The sequence below is a fragment of the Tachysurus vachellii genome, chromosome 4 (genome assembly GCF_030014155.1).
Source record: "Tachysurus vachellii isolate PV-2020 chromosome 4, HZAU_Pvac_v1, whole genome shotgun sequence".
NCBI classification, from domain to species: domain Eukaryota; kingdom Metazoa; phylum Chordata; class Actinopteri; order Siluriformes; family Bagridae; genus Tachysurus; species Tachysurus vachellii.
In genome coordinates this window covers 13443853-13462480 of record NC_083463.1, presented here as the reverse complement: position 1 = coordinate 13462480, position 18628 = coordinate 13443853, and the positions used below count along the sequence as shown (strand labels likewise).

The window sequence follows — 18628 nt, the reverse complement described above, 5'->3', positions numbered from 1 at the left end:
TGGGTAGCAGAGAGGAGAAAGAGGAGGAGGAGGAGGAGGAGGAGGAGGAGAAGGAGGAGGGAATGTTATTGCCCAGAGAGTGAGATAGAAAGAGAGAGAGAGAGAGAGAGAGATGGTAGAAATGGTCAGTCAGATAGAATGAGCTACTAACACAGGTCTTGCTAACAAAGCCAGGATTAAGTATTATTAAAGCTATGTGAGTGCCCAGGAGCAGCTCACAGATGTGTACACAAGTGTTATTTACACATGAAGTTAAATAAATTGTATTATTTTAGACTTTTTCCTTTCTGAACGTAAAGGAACACTGTACCCTCCTGACCTGCTATAATAATAACAACAACCTCAATTGGGCTTCTGTGGCAAGTTAGACTGAACAACTGTACATCTGTCTCTCCCTTGTACACTTCCCTTTCTCTCTCTTTATCTCTCTCTCAAAGTCTTCATATGCTTGCCCTTCTCCCTCTGTGACTCTCATACACTAACCCACTCCCTCTATCTCTCCCTCATATACTTCCCCTTCTGTCTCCCTCTTACACTTGTACTTCTGCTGTTTCTCCATCATAAAGTTTCCCTTCTCCCTGTCTCTTCCCCATAAACTTCCATTTCTCCCTTGTTTTTTCTCATACCTTTGAGAGAGAGAGAGAGAGAGAGAGAGAGAGAGAGAGGACAGGGGGTTAACGTGCAATGTGTATGTGTATGTATTTGTGTATATGTGATATAAGTATGTGAATGTGAGGGAGTTATTGCTGGAAGCCATTGTGGAAGTGAATGTGTGTATGTGCCTATGTGTCTATATGACTGTGTATCTTTGTCTTGGTCTGTGTGTGTGTGTGTGTGTGTGTGTGTGTGTGTGTGTGTGTGTGTGTGAGGGATAGAGATAAGGCTGCTCTCGGCTCTTTATCGGGCGCTGAGGGGAAATATGCTGCTGCCAGATTAGAGCGCACACTCGGCCGAGCTTATAAACACACGCTTATCTCCTTTGCCAACACACACTCTCTCTCTCTCTCTCTCTCTCTCTCTCTCTCTCTCTCTCTCTCTCTCTCTCTCTCTCTCTTTCTATCAGCACCTAGACATATGGGCCACACACACAGACAGCTTCTGATGGACAAAGACACACAAAGTGTGAACCACAGGCATACTATAAACACATTATCTTTCTTTCTGTCTCAGCTCTCCCACACACACACACACACACACACACACACACAGGGCAACCAAGGAAACCTTTTTGTATGCTGGGTGCACACACACACTCACCCACACACACTCACACACCTCGACCTTTGAGCGCATGTGCACCTGCTCCTCCTGGCAGTATGAGTTCCACTGTCTATTCACAGTTGTCTCTTCCACCCCTTCTTACCCCCGCTACTTTTCTTCCTCTCTTCACCTCTCCCTCAATGCAGTGCCTTACTTCCTCTGCCACTCCATTGTTCCCTTTGCCTTTCTCCAACCATCTTGCCCTTATTCCTTTTCTCTTTCTTTCCCTCTGTCACTCCCTCATTCCCTTGTTCTTTCTCTTTCCAACACTCCCTTGTTCTCTTTCCCTCTGCTCATGCTGATCTGTGTGGTGTGTTAGACAAATTCGGATCCACAACACAGAAAATGAATTTAATAGAAAAGAGGAGCTGTCAGCTGGGAGCTGCAAAAGAGAGAGGGAAAGAGAGACAAAGAGAGAGACAGAGAGAGGAAGCGCAAGAGAAAGAGAGCGAGAGAGAGCAAGAGAGAGAGAGAGAGAGAGAGAGAGAGAGATGGCACTGCCAGACACACTTGTGCTGAGGGGAAAAACGTGACTGAGATTTGGTGACACACACTAGATAATCAATAACAACTGCAACATCTGCACACACATGTTCAGCAAGTGTAAACAAAAACAAACAGAGAAAGAAAAGACAGCACAGGGATTCAGATAGCAGTGTCTTTGTGTGTGCGTGCGTGAGAGAGAGAAACAGAGTGTTCTGACTTCAGCAAAGTCTGATGTGAGATGTCTTTGAGGTGACCCCAGCGCTCCTGCACCAGATTCCACTCAGAGCTTCAATGAGCTACTGGAAAAAAATAGCATCTCCCTTCAGATTAATGACACAGAAGAGAAAACACACTCTGCTGGAGCTGAGCACTCTGTTTCTATCACACAAAAACGCACATACACCCAAACACCCACCCACCGAACCACCCACCCACCCACACACACACACACACACACACACACACACACACACACACACACACACACACACACACACACACACACACACAGAGGAACTCATATAACTACTTTGTTAGCAAAAGGTCCCAACCTATTAATATTAATAATGGCTAAAAATAGACACTCCTCATGCAGGAAAAAATATTGTCAAGCATGCACAGGCTCAACATTTTCAACACAATATTCACACTCGATAATATTTTCACAAACCTTCAATATACCCTCATGAAGAAGCTCCCTATGTAGGAAGCATTTTTTGGCAGGTTGTCTCATTCACATGGTGGAATATGAGCAGCGACCCTGTTAATTTTCAACAGATTTCTCCTCCTTTGTCCCTCCATCTCTCCCTCATTCCATTCCCTTCTCCTTCTGTCTATACCATGTTCTGCTTTGACTCTCACTCATCCTCCTATTCATGTATATTCTGGGCAATGTCTGAAGATAGCACTGCATGTGTCCTGCCAGTAAAGTAATTCTAACAGTCATGTGCGATTTTATAATAGAATATTGTGATAATGTTCTAGACCTCTCTGCACAGAGCTCGATATAACGATCACAGTGAGCGTTTCACTCGGCTTAAATCCCACCTGATGGCAGTGGTGTTGACGTGATGGTGCTGCAGTGTGTTTATGCCTGGTTTTAATGAGAGAGCGATACGGAAAGAGAGAAAAAGAAATAGAGGGGGGGAGAGAGAGAGAGAGGGAGAGAAAGGAAAAGAGAAGACTGGAGGATGTTCTGATAGATGAAAACTGACTAAGACTGAGGTTGGGCTTCGCCCCAGCACAGCGTTAATGAGTGGAGTGTGTGGAAAAGAGGGAAAAAAAACACAAAAAAAAACCCTATCGGAGAGAGCGATGCGGGCCTCTGAGCTCTTCTATTCTGTCTCTTTATATAAGCCGCGAGCTGCTCTCCCACTCTCTCTCTCTCTCCGTCAGCTGCGCTGTGATCTGAATATCTCTGCCTTCATAAAACATTCAGGCTTTATTGACTCCCTCGTTCGCTTTCGCCTGCTTTCGCATTCTGCTCACAGAGAGCGCAAGAGCGGCGCAAGTCTCCCGGTCTCACTGCAAAAACAACATGGACTGCTTAACGAGGAGAAACAGACAGAGAAAGAAGAGGAAGAGGAGGAGGATGAAGAGGAGGAGGAGGGGTGTTTCATCCTCCACCGACCATCACTGGGTTCCCATTTCTTCTATTGAGGAAACGTCTATATATCATTATAAAGCCAAATAAAATTGTGTATAACAAAACACCAGGGGCCGGTTTTCTACACTAAACTTAGGCGGAAAAGGATTTTCAGTTGACTTGCCTGCAGTGATGCAACACAAGACACAATACAAAAATACAAACTTTATACTGAGGCTGAAATGCGGGCCTGATGCTTGGAGTTTGAGTAGATCTAATCAAGAGTAGGCATGTGTCAAAATGGCAGAAATTCTCTTGTTATCATAGTTCTGTAAGCTTAAAGAATGACACTTTTAGGGCTACCTTTAGTGGAAAAGCTGTCTTAACAGCTCAAGCCATCTATCTTTGAGAGCATAACTGCAATTCCATCATTCATTTATTCTATGAGTAACTGCTTTATCCTGATCAGGGTCATGGTAGAGCTGGAGTCAGGACACTGAGCACAAAACTGGGATGCCAGTCTATTGCCGAGCTAACCACTATGTACACTAGAGGTGGGTGATGGTACAATTTATGAAAACATTTCTATAATACATAAATATGAATCATGATATATAGGTTTGCTAACAAAATGCCAGTAATGCATTATGATAGAATTAAAAAAAATACCATTCTCAATGAAATATTTTGTGATTATTTGTCATGTCCTCAAAAGTAAGTAAAAGTAAACATTGTTGTTTAATTTGTGTTTGCATTGCATTAGTTGCTTCCAGTTCATTTGTATTTATAAAATATAAAAATAAAAAATCTATACAATATCCACAATTTATCATAATAATCAATATTATATCACCCAACTTTAAAGCACACACACACACACACACACACACACACACACACACACACACACACACACACACACACACACACACACACACACACACACACACACACAATAATATCAAGGGGCAATGAAGAGTAGCAAATCTTCCTTCTGCCATGTTTTTCGGGAGGTGAAAGGAGACCAGAAAACTCGGGAGGACAACTCACCCAGAGAATGCACAAATCTACATGTAGCACAAATACACATGCAGTAACTGGGACTAAGGAAAGTGAGGAGGAAATGGTACCCCACTGTTCCAGTGTGATGTCTTCACATCTACAATACTATAGAAATAAATGAAACTGGTTAGGATAGCCTACAGGTTAATTTTGGTCAGGAACATTTGGTACCACATGTTAGAATGGTCTAAAAGATACTTCTGTCTGCCACCACCAATGTGATCATAAAGGGAACACAACACCATTATTTCAAAAAGTGAATACCTAGTTGCCTTTCATTCATGAGAAAATCATTCTCAAAACAAAAAAGTCCCCTACAGACTGAATAGCATAGTGCTTCATAAATTGTGTACCTAGCTGTATAACATACAGAATCTCATAGATTCCTCACTTTGCTTAGTTTTGGAATCTTCTATACAGTTGAAAAAGCCACAGAGGGGCCGTAATGCAGAGAGCATCCCACACACCATCCCTTTTCACTTACCCAATAAACTTTTATATCTTTGAATCTACTATAAAAAACGTTGTGAATGGACATCATGGGAGTAATTGGGTGCTTTAATGTTATCATTACATTTCCCAAAGGCTGTTCTGCTGTCGTGGGTCTGACCCAACTGTGTAACCAGTGTATTAGGGACAACATGACTTCCCACCTTCGCTTGCTCTGTCTCTTCACCTCTTTGATGCTCCCCTCATGGTTTCTCTCTTCCTTAGGACAAACCATGTGTTAACCACCATCAATAATAATATGCAATCAATAATGATATTTAGCAAGTTCAATGTTGCACTCCATTAGCACTCCAAAGCCTGCTGGTCTGTAAGGGACCTATTTTGATGAAGCCTAGAGAAACACATGACATGTGTCCTTTTTTTCTATGGAGCTTTCCCAAACTGAGCTTCATGACACTTTAAGAAATATATCATGACAATATCGTAAGTCATGATTAAAATGTCAGAAACTCATCATGACTTTGAAATGTAATATTAGCACATGCCTACTGCAGATAGAGTGCAATTTCCTTGTCATATTCTGAGCCAACAGTCTCTGCGAGGGAAACACATTCTCTGGGCTCTGTCTCAAAACCAGCCTTTATTTACTTAATAAGGACAATTAGTTACTTGGCTTCAGAGAGATATTTGGAAATATGGCTCAATCTGAGGTAATGCATCATTACTATTTAGTTTAAAAAAATTAAAAGACACAAAAAAAATGGAGAAATTTAAAGATCGGCTGTTTTTAATTCAGAACGCTTACCAAACTTCAGCTTTGTGGCCAAATTTGAACTAAGCTGCACTTGGGGAAAGTATGAAGTAAATATAATACCATGGTGCGTTGTGGTTTGTTATTCTGGCACTGAGAACTATTGAGAGCTGCTGTATCCAATATTTCTGCATTGTGACACACACACACAAATACCCACACACATTGAGGAAATGAACAAACCGCCAGCTCAGAGGCCAAAATGAAAGAGAAACCAAAGAGCCTTGACAAGAAAGAAAGTCTTCATAGCTGTAGACTGGAATTTGATGTTATGAGTGCTGGACCTGAAGCAGAAGTGCATCAATAGTGCACATCCCCAGCATGTTACACTTATCTAGATTTAGGCAAACGATCCAACCAATCAGACTCTTTAGGGTGACTTGATCAGTTAAGTACCATTTGTTGAGGCGTCTCTTTACGTGTCTGATCATCTAGACCAACAGCATTTCTAAATATTTCCAGCAAGAACAAAAATGACTGATTCTTTTAAACATGTAGTCTTAAACAATCTTATACATGTAGTTCTTATACCTGTATTTTCCTACTGTCGTTATTGACCAACCATTATATTTATACAGGATAAGAACTCATGCAGCTTGCATATAAAATATGATCTGATATAGTAAATACATAACCGTTTGTGAACCAAACATCTGGGTCGGTATGTAAAGAAACCTTCTGAATGCTTGATGTACGGTAATGACACCTGGCATCGTCAATTTACCATAAAAAAGTACATAGCCAACACACTTACACACTGACTGAGATTCACTGCCTTCTCTCGGCAAACATTCCAGCATGACAGACACCTCATTTGGGATAAGAAAATATTTTTTAGCTGAAATAAGCTGCAGCGATACTGAAAAGTAAGGAGATTAGTCACAGCACAGCACCTAATGTCACATAGAATATATTGTAAGAATAACAAAGTCTGTCTGAACCTTTGACCTTCACATAAATGCATTAAACACAACTTCATGACCTCATATACAATAGCTTCTTATAGAAACTCTTCCTTTTTATACTTAAAAAGAAAAAACAGTCCTGTGCTTCCATCAGTAACTGTTACTGAACAAGGTAACACTTTCACAGTGCACCAGTAAAGCACAGTTCATAATTTTCTTTCCATTGTCCCTGTAATGTAAATATAGCATAAATAAGATTATAAATATGATACTACCAGCAGATTAGCAGCTTTATTAGTCAAATCTGACTCCTGAGCCTCAATCTCACTATGAACTTATTATTTCATTTGACAACGATTTTCTCGGTCACGTTGAAAACAACAACAACAAAAAAAATCACGCACAGACATTTGCAAGGGAACCCAACAAATTGAGCAATCAAAAGACGCACACATTTCTCCCAGATGACAAAGAGCGTTTCACCAGGGTGCCGTGATGTGATTAAGAGCAGCTGCCGATTTGTCCGTCTCGTCTTCACTCAACGTCAATAGTCCACGCCAGGCACACACGTCGGACATCAAACTGACAAAACAGCACACAATGCCTCCTATCCATCTCTCCTCATCAACAAAGACACCAGTTGGCATGTACAAGGCTCCAGTGTGTCTGGAAACACTAGAGAATCCATTCTAATCCAACATTTAAACATGTAAATCACCACAACTCAGCAGGAATAAGGAACAACGCTGCCTTTAGAGACAAATAATCAAATTATTTTGATTTTCTAATAATTGCCATATTATCACAGTAACAATATGATCAAACATGGAATTGGAGCTGAATAGTTTGCTTTTTTCAATAGACTTGGATATGAAGAATAGAGAAATCTATTAGATTGCTATGCCACTAGCATGTCAGGCTACAAGTAAACATGACGAACAAATCTAGAGCAATATACAGTGAAATTCTGTATTAGAGCAAATACAGGTTACTTAATTGTATACCTGGCTGGTTTTACTTTGATATTTCAAAGAATTTCCATGGATGTAATGATCAGTTGAGATGCTAATGAAAGTAATGGAGCTGAAAAAGTGGGCGTTCACTGTTCAGCTCGACTGCATATCCAATTATTGACACGTGCCTAATTGATAATGCGTGAAGTGCATGACACTGACTTAATCATACAATGTGAAGTCTTGGGTTTTACACAAACCCTAATATTTCATCCAAGCAGCGAGAACAAGATTTCCGAGGAATGCGCTTTATTACCCAGGGCCGACAGGCATCTGAAGGGAATTAGCGGAACGAGTGGCACAGCCGTTTTAATGAAAGACTGAAGACACATTAAAAGCAAACCAAGAGTGTTTTTCTGCTGACAGCCTCGAACCAGGCAAACTCATAACGGCGTCCTCTCTCATTACGGATTATGATGGGAATCATTTAGGACGCATCGCTTTCTATTTACGAGTCTTTCCATCCATTTGCAGGGCCCTGAAACGTAAAAACGACAGGCGTGTTCTAAGCGAGTCTGTTGGCGTTTATTAAGTCGAGTCAATAGAAAAATGTCGTTTGGATTGAATCAGAACAAAACCGCAGATCTCAGACAGCAGGCTGAAACGTCTCCTGCAGAATCGTTAGCGCGCAGACTGACTCCTGATGCGCTGTGACATCAAAGACACAGTGATGGAAAACTGTAGCGAAGCTTCATTTTGGACTTCAGCAGCGACACGACATCCATCACACGCATCATGCTCAAGCCTGTCCAACTTTCCCAATGGAGCTTACTACAATTATTAACACATGCAAAAGTCTTCGTGCTGAGGCAGAGTAAACTCATTGTTTGTTAAATGTTTATCTGCTGTTATGAAACAGATTTAACACTGCATAAATGGTCTTAATCTGCTCTCTGAGTTTAGTCTTTCATCTAGCTTCGTCTGCAATGTTTGAGAGCAGTGAGCGATTATGGAGGGTGACAGAAGGAAGGATGCAGAAGACTTTATTGTTTATTGCTGTCCAATTACACACAGACAAAAAGAGAAAGAGAGTACGGCAGGCAATACTGTGATATAATATGCGTATTGTGACCAGTTACCAAAATACACTTTTCTGAGAATAAAAGATGTCTTTATTAATTTTTATTTGTTATTTTTAAATATTTATATACTGATTTGAATATGTATGGAAACATTAAAATCTTGAGCATTTTCTTATTTTCTGTTGCATTTTTACAATGTGAATTAGTTTTATTTTTTTTTTCCTTAATGCAAAACTTCTGTATTGCTGGTGGTTATGGAGATTTTTCCTCTTGCTGTTCTTCTTAGTACTACTATTATTATTATTATTATTATTATTATTATTATTATTATTATTATGATTATGATTATTATTATTGTTGTTGTTGTTGTTGTTGTTGTTGTTGGTAGTAGAGGTGGGAATATCTAAGCACACCAGGGAGCCACAATGTGATTATAAAATTCATGTTGATGCACCTCAATTCTTTATTTTTCCCAGAATCAGCACTTGCTACTTTTAAAACAGAATATTGACGTTTTTACAAAATAAAAAAAACAAGAAAAGAAAACAGAAAAAACACCGCTCTTAATATATTTACTCTCTGTTTTTCCTCAGAAATGTGTGCTAATGTTAACATTTTTCAATGTGAAAAATTATGCAAGCTGATGTAAAAGTCTGAATATGGTATTTTGTATGGCGATGCAGAAATCTACAGAGCGAGAACTGCGATCCAGAATTGAGCTTGGAATTGATTATTTTGTTCATCAATTAACCACTGTTAGTGCTATTACTATTCCACTATGACAGAGTGGAAGGGGGGTGGGTGGGGGCTAACAGGAACAGAAGCACACAGAAAAGAGAAGAGTGAGAAACAGAGATGAGAAAGAAAAACATGTAAATGACATGACACAAAATATGTACTATCATGTCACCAGAGTCAGCCCATCATCACCACCATCACTTCTGTTTCTGTTGATGTTGGTTATACTGTTTTCACCAGTAATCAGTCTCATCACTGAAGTAAAGTTAAACAGAGTAAAGTATTACTTAAAGAAGAACTGAAAGAACACAAAAAAAACACAAAAAAGTGAAAGAATGAAGAAAGTATGCAGAAGCAAAGAGTTAGAGAAGAGAATAAAAATATATAGATGAAGCTTGAGAGACGAGTGCTGGCTTTAATAATTGAGACCCAGACTGGAGCCAAGTCCTGTGTGAGGAGCGATCGCTTTAAAAGATGCATGCAGATGCCTCAGGAGGGAAAGAAAAAGAGATGGAGAATCAGATTGCACTGGCCCTTCTTCTAAAACAGAAAAAAAGCTGAAACCCAGCAAGGAGGATTACCCATCACCAAAGACTGATGTCTGAATGAAGCGATTCAGCAAGCTACAAATGAGGAACAATGCAAGATATAGTAATAAGAAAAGGAAACAGGCAACGGGCTATTAACAGAGTCTACGCACTGAGGTGCAGTGCATCATGGATAGGCTGCTCATGGCACAATCTCTGACTCAGACGTATTGCTCTTACTCTCCCCGAGCCCTGCCATTACGGCTCGTGTCTGAATTATTGATCCAGGAGCTTCATCAGCATAGCGGTCACGTCCCTGAGCTCAGCATGGGCATCGGCTTCTGCTCCAGCCCTCCATCCCTACAGCCACCGGAATAATTAGGAGGTATTCTCATTAAGGAGGGGTGAAGAGAGAGAGAAACGGAAGAGAGAGAGAGAGCGAACAGCCTGAGGGAGCTCTGGATGTTTAATATATATTCCTCCACTACAAGGATTCGGACTCTTCTGATCACATCCACTGACAGAGTATTGAGATGACAGGCCTTACCACAGAAAACACAAACACACACACACCACACAGAGAATCAAGAACATAATAATCCAGGCATGGAGCATTCCCAGTCTGTCTGAGAAGACAGACAAATAGACAGACAGGCTGACAGACAAACACATACATAAAAGACAGAGTTCTAGCTGATTATTAATGAATTGTGATGATAAAAATGGCTTTGTATGTTGAGATCTAACATACAAAGAAACAGACAGACAGAGAACCTGTATCAACATGTCCTTTACATTATCATCATCATCATCATCAATTAAATAAACACATTCACATGCAATGATGCTGATCTTAGGTAACACTAGATAACAACACTATATTATTAGTGTGATTTAGTCCTGAGCATTATGTCCTTATATAGCTATTGTAGCTGTCTGAATAATCACAGCATCTTCTGACTCTCTGCTGTTCAAACATACTGAGACTGCAGACAAAGACGCTTTCATTTGGCCGTGCAGGTAAAGCTAAAAATCATTAACCAGGGAAGGCTTCAAAAAAGCGACAGGAGCATACTTTGTTTTTTGCTTGTGTATTTACTCATTTTAATCTTTGTTCAATTTCAACTATCCTTCTATTTTTTAGCTCCATTTTATAGACCCCTGCATATGATAATTCTTTATTTATCTCCTATATTACTCATAAAGCATCTACTAATCTCTTTCAGCTTATATGATAAAGACATGAGGGGGATGTCCAAATCTACTCAGGCATTAGACTGGTCTACGAGGATTTGGGCAAACTTTAATGGTTAATGCAAGCTAGAGCAAACAAACGTGTCATTGACCACACACTGTCTGTGCTCATTGAGTTGCTGCTGATTAAGAAGACATTTTACATTTTATATGAAGATGACACCTCACAAATATATTCAGAAACCTGATTAAAAACTTTGAATATGTATTTCACAGACTAGAGATTTAGCAATAGTTTGCAGTATAACTTTGCAGTAGTTTTATGCTTCCAGGTGGGTTTAGACAGAGTGGTACAATGCTTTGTCTCACAAAAACGAGAGCTGAACTCCTGCGGTGTGATTATTCTGCTGTGTACTGAACAACAATTAATGATGTACTGTTAATACTTTGTCATATAGGTACAGTCTTTAGGCGCTGTGCCTAAGCTGTTCGGCTGCTTATTTTCACATGAGCTCGAGACACATATGTGGTCTGTACATGCAGACACAAACATGGCATACATGGTATATATGGCATTGTCACGCACATAAACACAAAAATGGATGTGGGAGAATAAAACTGAAACGTCTTAGAACTAAATCGATGCATCAATGTGAATTATATTACAGTGCTTTTTTAATGCTTTATGATTATGAAGCTCTGTACCATGATATTGACCAAAAAAATGTGCAGATAATCTAAAGCTTGCATAGAAATAAAGTACTACAGAGTTAGTATTAATGGCTGTTAAGTAATCCTCTTTCAATGCTGTGCTTCATTTATGCTATGGAAATGTTAAGCATTGTATATATATATATATATATATATATATATATATATATATATATATATATATATATATATATATATAGATAGATAGATAGATAGATAGATAGATAGATAGATAAATAACATTAAAACAACAGGTGAAATGAATAACATTGCTTATCTCATTACAATGGCACCTGTCAAGGGGTGGGATATATTAGGCAGCATGAATACAGTCAGTTCTCAAAGTTGATGTTTTGGAAACAGGAGAAATGTGCAAGTATAAGGATCAGAGTAACTCTGACAAGGGCCAGACTGCGATGATTAGACTGCAGGTTTTGTGAGGTGCTCTTGGTATGCAGGGGTTAGTACCAACCAAAATTGCTCCAAGTATGGACAACCAGTGAACTGACAACAGGGGAGAGAAGGCTAGCCCTTCTAATCTGATCCCACAAAAGTGCTGCAGTAGCACAACTTAATAAAAATGTAATGCTGGCTATGACACAGGACAGTGGAGATCAGTCCCATACTGACCCATGTCCAGCACTAAAAACACCTACACTGGGCATGTGAGCATCAAAACTGGACCACTGATCAATGGAATAAGGTGGCTTGGTCTGATTAATCATGTTTTTGTTGACATTGTGTGGATGGCTGAGTGCATGTGCGTCGCTTACCTGGGAAACAGTGTGGCAATATGGGAAGAATGCAAGCCATGAACATTTATCCATGAGAAGGACTATGGACTTAATGCCATAGTTGAAAAGTTGAAAGTAAAATAACATGCAGTCGTGTGGATGGATAAGCCTCTGCATTTCCTCTCACAGGCGGATGGGCCCCACCCCTCGTTAGCAGCAAGGCTTCGTTATGCTAATGATGTTGCTGGAGCAGTATCAATGAGCAGCGCTGCGCGTTATCGTCTCCACCGGCGAGGCACTTGCTCTCCCCGATCGCTCATACGGAATCATGGCCTAATAGCATCCCATTAACATAATTGCCTGCACAACTAGTGTTGCGTGTCTTATGCTTCTCAGCCGACTCACTGAGAGAGAGGGTGAGAGAGAGAGAGAAACAGAGGGAGAGAGAGAAATGAAAAGAAGAGAAAGAGACAGAGAGACAAAGGGGAAACAGACAGAGTGAGAGACAGAGGCAGAGAGAGCAGGGGTTTAATTAAGCCAAACAAGGGCCACTCCTGCTGCTAGAGGAGGTGTGTATGTGTATGTGTGTGTGTGTGTGTGGGTTGAGATCAGGGAAGGGGGGGTTGTTTTAAGAAGACCTTGAGAGGTTCGTGTCTCTGTCTTTCTCTCTGGTGCTCAATATTGCACTGATGAGCTCACAGCAGACGCCGGCTCATGATCCAAACCCGGCATGCCACGCAAAATCAAATTCCCATTATTTTTCAATTAATCCTTAATTAAAATATATCATGCCTCCGATCCCACAAATCTCTCTTAACATGCAAATGCGGCCCCATTCGAGGATATTTACGCGTCGTTAATTAGCCCGTGACATTCTTTTAGACTAACAAGCCGTGGGCTGGAAGTGCCAAGGTGATTCACAGCAGCACAGATCACTGCGTAAAGGAGCGGGGAAATATACACCGCAAAGAGCCACGTGTTACTTCAGCTATAGCCAGTCAGACCTGCAGGACACATGACCATTAAACAGACCAGTGCAAAAATGCCTGACAACTGTAAATCTATGTGACTGGACAAGTCCCCATGACCACCTAGTAATCATTTTCACACAGTATGACCCCGAAAATAATATTCATCAGCACAGAAATGGATTGCATTTCTGAAGACCTTGCAGTTCAGGTCAAAATCAGTATTGTGGAATGATTCAGTCTTGAACCCTGAAACCTTGACTGATGTACAATAGTTTTAAGATCATTTTAGTAAAGTGCCAATAATTTTGGATTATGCTTCAAATCATGCACTGCACACTCCATGTTTAAACAATTTACCATGTACTTGCACTGTAATATCTTAAAATTGTAATCTTTTGCAGTAAACATGAATAACAGATATCTATCAGAGGTCACATGGCAGAATAGACTCCATGGGAACATGCACAGATTTTAAAGCCTCCCTTTACCTTTTCATGTTAATTAGTGTCTGCAGTGCCCTCTGATGTTCACGCTTCATTTTTCTGAGCTTTCAGTACATCACTCTTCTGCAATAATGAGATATCTTACCTTTCTACAGTGTTATTGTCTTCACTGCTTTCAGTCATTTCCTCAGCATTCATACTGAAAGATACTTCCTATGAAAGTCGATATGGAATTGAGAACAGTAGCTGTGGACATGTGTTAAAGTGTTGAAGATGTTCCTCTACTCGTCTGAGGAACATCACCCATCCAGCATGTACACAATTAGCTTTATTATCAGGACATTACAGTGGGAATACAGCCGTCTGCAAAGCTGGAGAAAATTGATTCATAACAGTGTGTATTGATATCATGGTGGTCTGAATCATCACCACCAGGCCTGCACCTTGCTGCAGCCCTTATCGGCACCTCCCCCATTGCTCACACACGCACACACGCTTATACACACACACAGAGACACACATACACATACACACACAAACACACTCCTCCCCAAGGAGGCACACAGCTCAGACGAATTGATTGACACCATTTTCCATCTGCCAGTGCTGTCAGCGAGACACACAGAGAGAGAGAGAGAAAGAGAGAGAGAGAGAGAGCGTGAGAGAGAGAGAGAGCGTGAGAGAGAGAGAGAGAGAGAGAGAGAGAGAGAGAGAGAGAGGGAGAGAGAGAGAAAATGAGAAAGAGATACACAGGCCGTTTCAGCACCAGGTCTACAGGGACACACTCTCACGTTGGATTGTTAGCCTTGCATGTGCTATACACTAGCAAAAGTGTAAGTGTTTCTTTAACTGCTGGCCTAAATCACAAGAACAACATCTGACTGGAATACAATTGCAGTGAAAACCATCCACTAGAATAAGACCAAATGATTAACATCAGCAGCTCACGTGAGTGCTATGATGGGCTGAGCAGCACTAGCTGCTACCAAAACATCTTTGAATGCTTTTGCAGTATTTTTTCTCTACCCCTCTCTCTCTCTTCAACTACAGACTGCAGTGAAGCTTTTCTTAGTGCACAACTCAATAACACGTCCACCCTCGTCACGCTTCCTTCAGTGACATCTAAATCACGGCAAACAGCAATTAGCAGGGCATGCTAAAAGCTGCTGAGTCTAAGAAGAAGCTGGAGTAGAGGACAGAATCTAAGATATAAACAAATTCCTATCATGTAACTTTATAGTGATCATGAAACAAGGGAGGCGATATAAATTTCGAGATGATAAATTTAGAATATGAAAGTGATGCTGATTAATGATTGAAAAAGTGGATAACAGTATGCATATCATGCTAGTCATCCTTAGCACATTATGTACTAGATAACAACCAACAAATCATTGTGATATCAGTGAATAACAAATGAGCACCACCATGAAATGGAGTTATTTTCTCAATATGGGACAGGTGTTATCTAAACATGACCGCTTCTCATTGTTTAAACAAATGAATGCTTTGTACATGATTTACTTCTTCGTACCTACCTCATTGACATTAAAGCTTATAATTAAAATACTTACACTGTAACGTATAACATGTTCTATGCTGTCTATGCAAAGTATAAATATTAGCTCATACTAAGTTGTTGTTTATGCCATGGTATTAGGAGATATAAGTGACAGGTGAGCGGTTTCTGTGACCATGATTGTCTTGTAAACATTTCAAAAGATTGTCTCTAATACTGAGTTAGAGTCTGCTCTTTTTTTCTGATGGTGAGGGGTGGTGCTTCTGCTTGTTGACATATGACATATATGTGCAAACGAACACAAAGACCTGTTTTTTTTAACCATAACATTTTCTAAAATAGGCTTACTTTATAAAATAACCTAAATGAACAGAAGTAAAATAAATAGCAGGTGAACATTAATTATTGACTTCAGATTTCATTACAGACCAGAAGACTGAAACCTCATAACCATTATAACATCCTCTCTCCCCACTACCCCCTACCAAGTGTGCACTCTCTCCTCAACCTCCATCCCTTCTTCTTTTCTCCAGCCGTTTTAATTTGACACCCTGAGCCAGGGTAACGAGGTGGGGAGAGAGAAAGCCGCAGTGGAATTCATTAGGCGCGCCACTGCAGGCTCCTCTCTCCCGCCGTTAATGACATCGCAGGCTAGAGGGAAAACGAGACGGCCCAGACACACACAGACACACAGACACAGACACACACACACACACACACACAATGAAATAAACATGAGAACTGTCAGCTCTGACGGCTCGCACTGAAGGGACAGAGAAAGTTCAGCCCGAGGACCTCAAGACCCTGAAAGATCAGCGGCAGAGCCGCGCTGCGTGCATATTATAAAGAGAAATGAGACTGTGCATGTGTGAGTGTGGCTGAGTGTATCACTCATCATTCAGGAAACAAAAAAAATATCTATCCATTATAATGCTGTCCAGAAACACGTTTGCAATTAAATTATTAACGTCAAATTGCCTCCATTGAAACAGCAGCGCTGAAAGACATTAAATATAGAGCGATCCTTTTCCGGATCACCACAGATCAATCGGACTGGCCGCTAAAAGGACGTGTGGTGAGGGGGGGTTGAAATGGAAAAGTGAAAAGAGAGAGGTGAGTTCTGGATGGGGGTTTGCATTAGTCCTTTGGCTCCTGCTATTTTGTGTCACTCTGCAGTGTAAAGGCTTCACACACTGGCAGGTAGAACAGCAGGGGAGTGGAGACAAAAATTACTTGGATGTTGGCAAGATGGATGTTGGCAAGTTGTACTTCTTTATTTATATGCAAAAATACACATGTACAAGCAGGGTTCGACTCTTTTAAATTCAGGACCAGAAAAAAAGTGAAAGAAAATGGCTTTATAACAGTGATGGGCTTAAAGCTAGCATTTACTTTGAATACTACTGATTACACAGCATGACATCGAATCTCATTAAACCAGCTTGAAATTGCTGTATGGTACTGATTAATTTCTTATCTTTATACATTACATCACTGAACACATATCAAAATGTGTATGTATTATCATAAGTAGAGATGCAAACCTCTTGAAGTAAAACTTGCCTTATTAACAACTTTTGCCCAAAGAGAAGAAAAAGAGACCTGTCCAAAGTGAGGCTTTGTGTCTAAAACATTGTCTAGAGGAGACCACTTTTTTTTATAAGTCTCAGCCATAAACAAGAAAACAAATTTTTGACAGCCATCTGCTTGGATGACTACATGGATATGAGCATGAGAGAATCACTGGAGAGCCTGTCCTTGTCACCGAGTGGGCCGGCTTTTACAATACTATTGCTGATCAAGGAAACTAAGAGAATCAGCTGAATTCCTGATAAAACTGTCGTAAAAATCTCTTGCTTTGTTTGTGCTTAGCAATGTACTATATCTTACCTCAACCAATAGTTCTGATTCTTTTTGAATCCTGAAACCCCTTGAACTTTGTAATAATTTATAGTGACCCAGTGGGCACCAATTTATCATATGAATATAACTTGATCTGTAAATACCAGCATGAGGATATGTTTTGGAAGGAGTCTACAAAGCACTTTAACTTGGTCTGCAATAATAAATATAACGACTTGGAAAGTGGTGGCTTCTGATGTTCATCAGTGTAACAAAATAAAATCGTAGACTTCCTGGCAACATACAAACCAGTTTGACAATTTGGGACTGACTAACCTAGACAATTGCTATACATTTTACAGTAGAAAAATGGTAGAATTAAATTAATTACTTAATTTAAATTGTTGTCTCAATACTGATCATTATAAAGAGTATAAATGAAACACAAAAGATAGCCAATAACATCACATGACGAACATGATTTTGTAATTGATGGAATTCTTTCGTATAATATCGTATAATACTATTCAATTAGATTATTACAAGAATTGTAGCTTTCTACAATTGTTATTAACAAGAGCGTTATCATTATCAGGTGAACACTTCTCAAATGGGAGTGACACAAAGAATGTGGCTGAAAGGACAAAAGAGGAGACACCAATAAACCGCTCTCTCCCTCTGACCACATGGAAGAATGTGACAAATTGGCCTAGTTTCGACTTTAATTAATCACGGCCTGCTGACAGTTACCTGAGCATGGCTACATCATTAACACACGGGAGAGGAGGAACGAGCTGGGAGGATTCAGCTCATTAACTCATCCACCACTGTTTACTGTGATTTTCTTCCACTCTTGTGTTACTGCATGCAAAACCTTTGTAATTGTAATTGTGCATGGTTTGTTTTCTAGTGGAGAATTAGGGTGGGAATGTTTTTTTGTTGTTGTTTTTGGATCCACTGCATGCAAACAAAGTCAATTCATTTCTACAGGATTGAATCTCAAAACAGAGCATCCTTGTGATTTACTGCTCATGCTGGTTTGTAGATGAGCTGTGATTGATCACAGAGAGAGAGGCTGCACTGGCCTACTGTCGATCAAACACTCCTGTCAGCATTTAGTCATATAACATGTGTATTTTCCACCATAGATCATAAACATTCGTCTGTTCTATGCCGTTTCGGTTTCTGCCGTCTGTCACTAGATGGGCAACGGAGGGACAATCAACACAATGGGACATGTCAGAGGAAATGAATAACAATCAAACGCGTCAGAGCTGATTAATAAACGTTCTGTCAGCATGCCGCTCCTCTCCACCCACTTAAGCGCAGCCCTAATTCCTCTCAGTCTTAAGGGG

At 40.2% G+C, this 18628-nt stretch overlaps 1 protein-coding gene and 1 long non-coding RNA gene across 3 annotated transcripts in view; one reads left to right on the top strand and one right to left on the bottom strand.

Moving 5' to 3' along the window:
* Positions 1–18628, bottom strand: part of pbx1b (pre-B-cell leukemia homeobox 1b) — a 66895-nt gene that overhangs the window by 28865 nt on the left and 19402 nt on the right. The gene's annotated exons all lie outside the window — the stretch shown is intronic.
* Positions 87–3456, top strand: LOC132844420 (uncharacterized). Its single transcript, XR_009648342.1, has 2 exons — positions 87–196; positions 3237–3456. It is a non-coding gene; the product is annotated as an uncharacterized LOC132844420 (long non-coding RNA).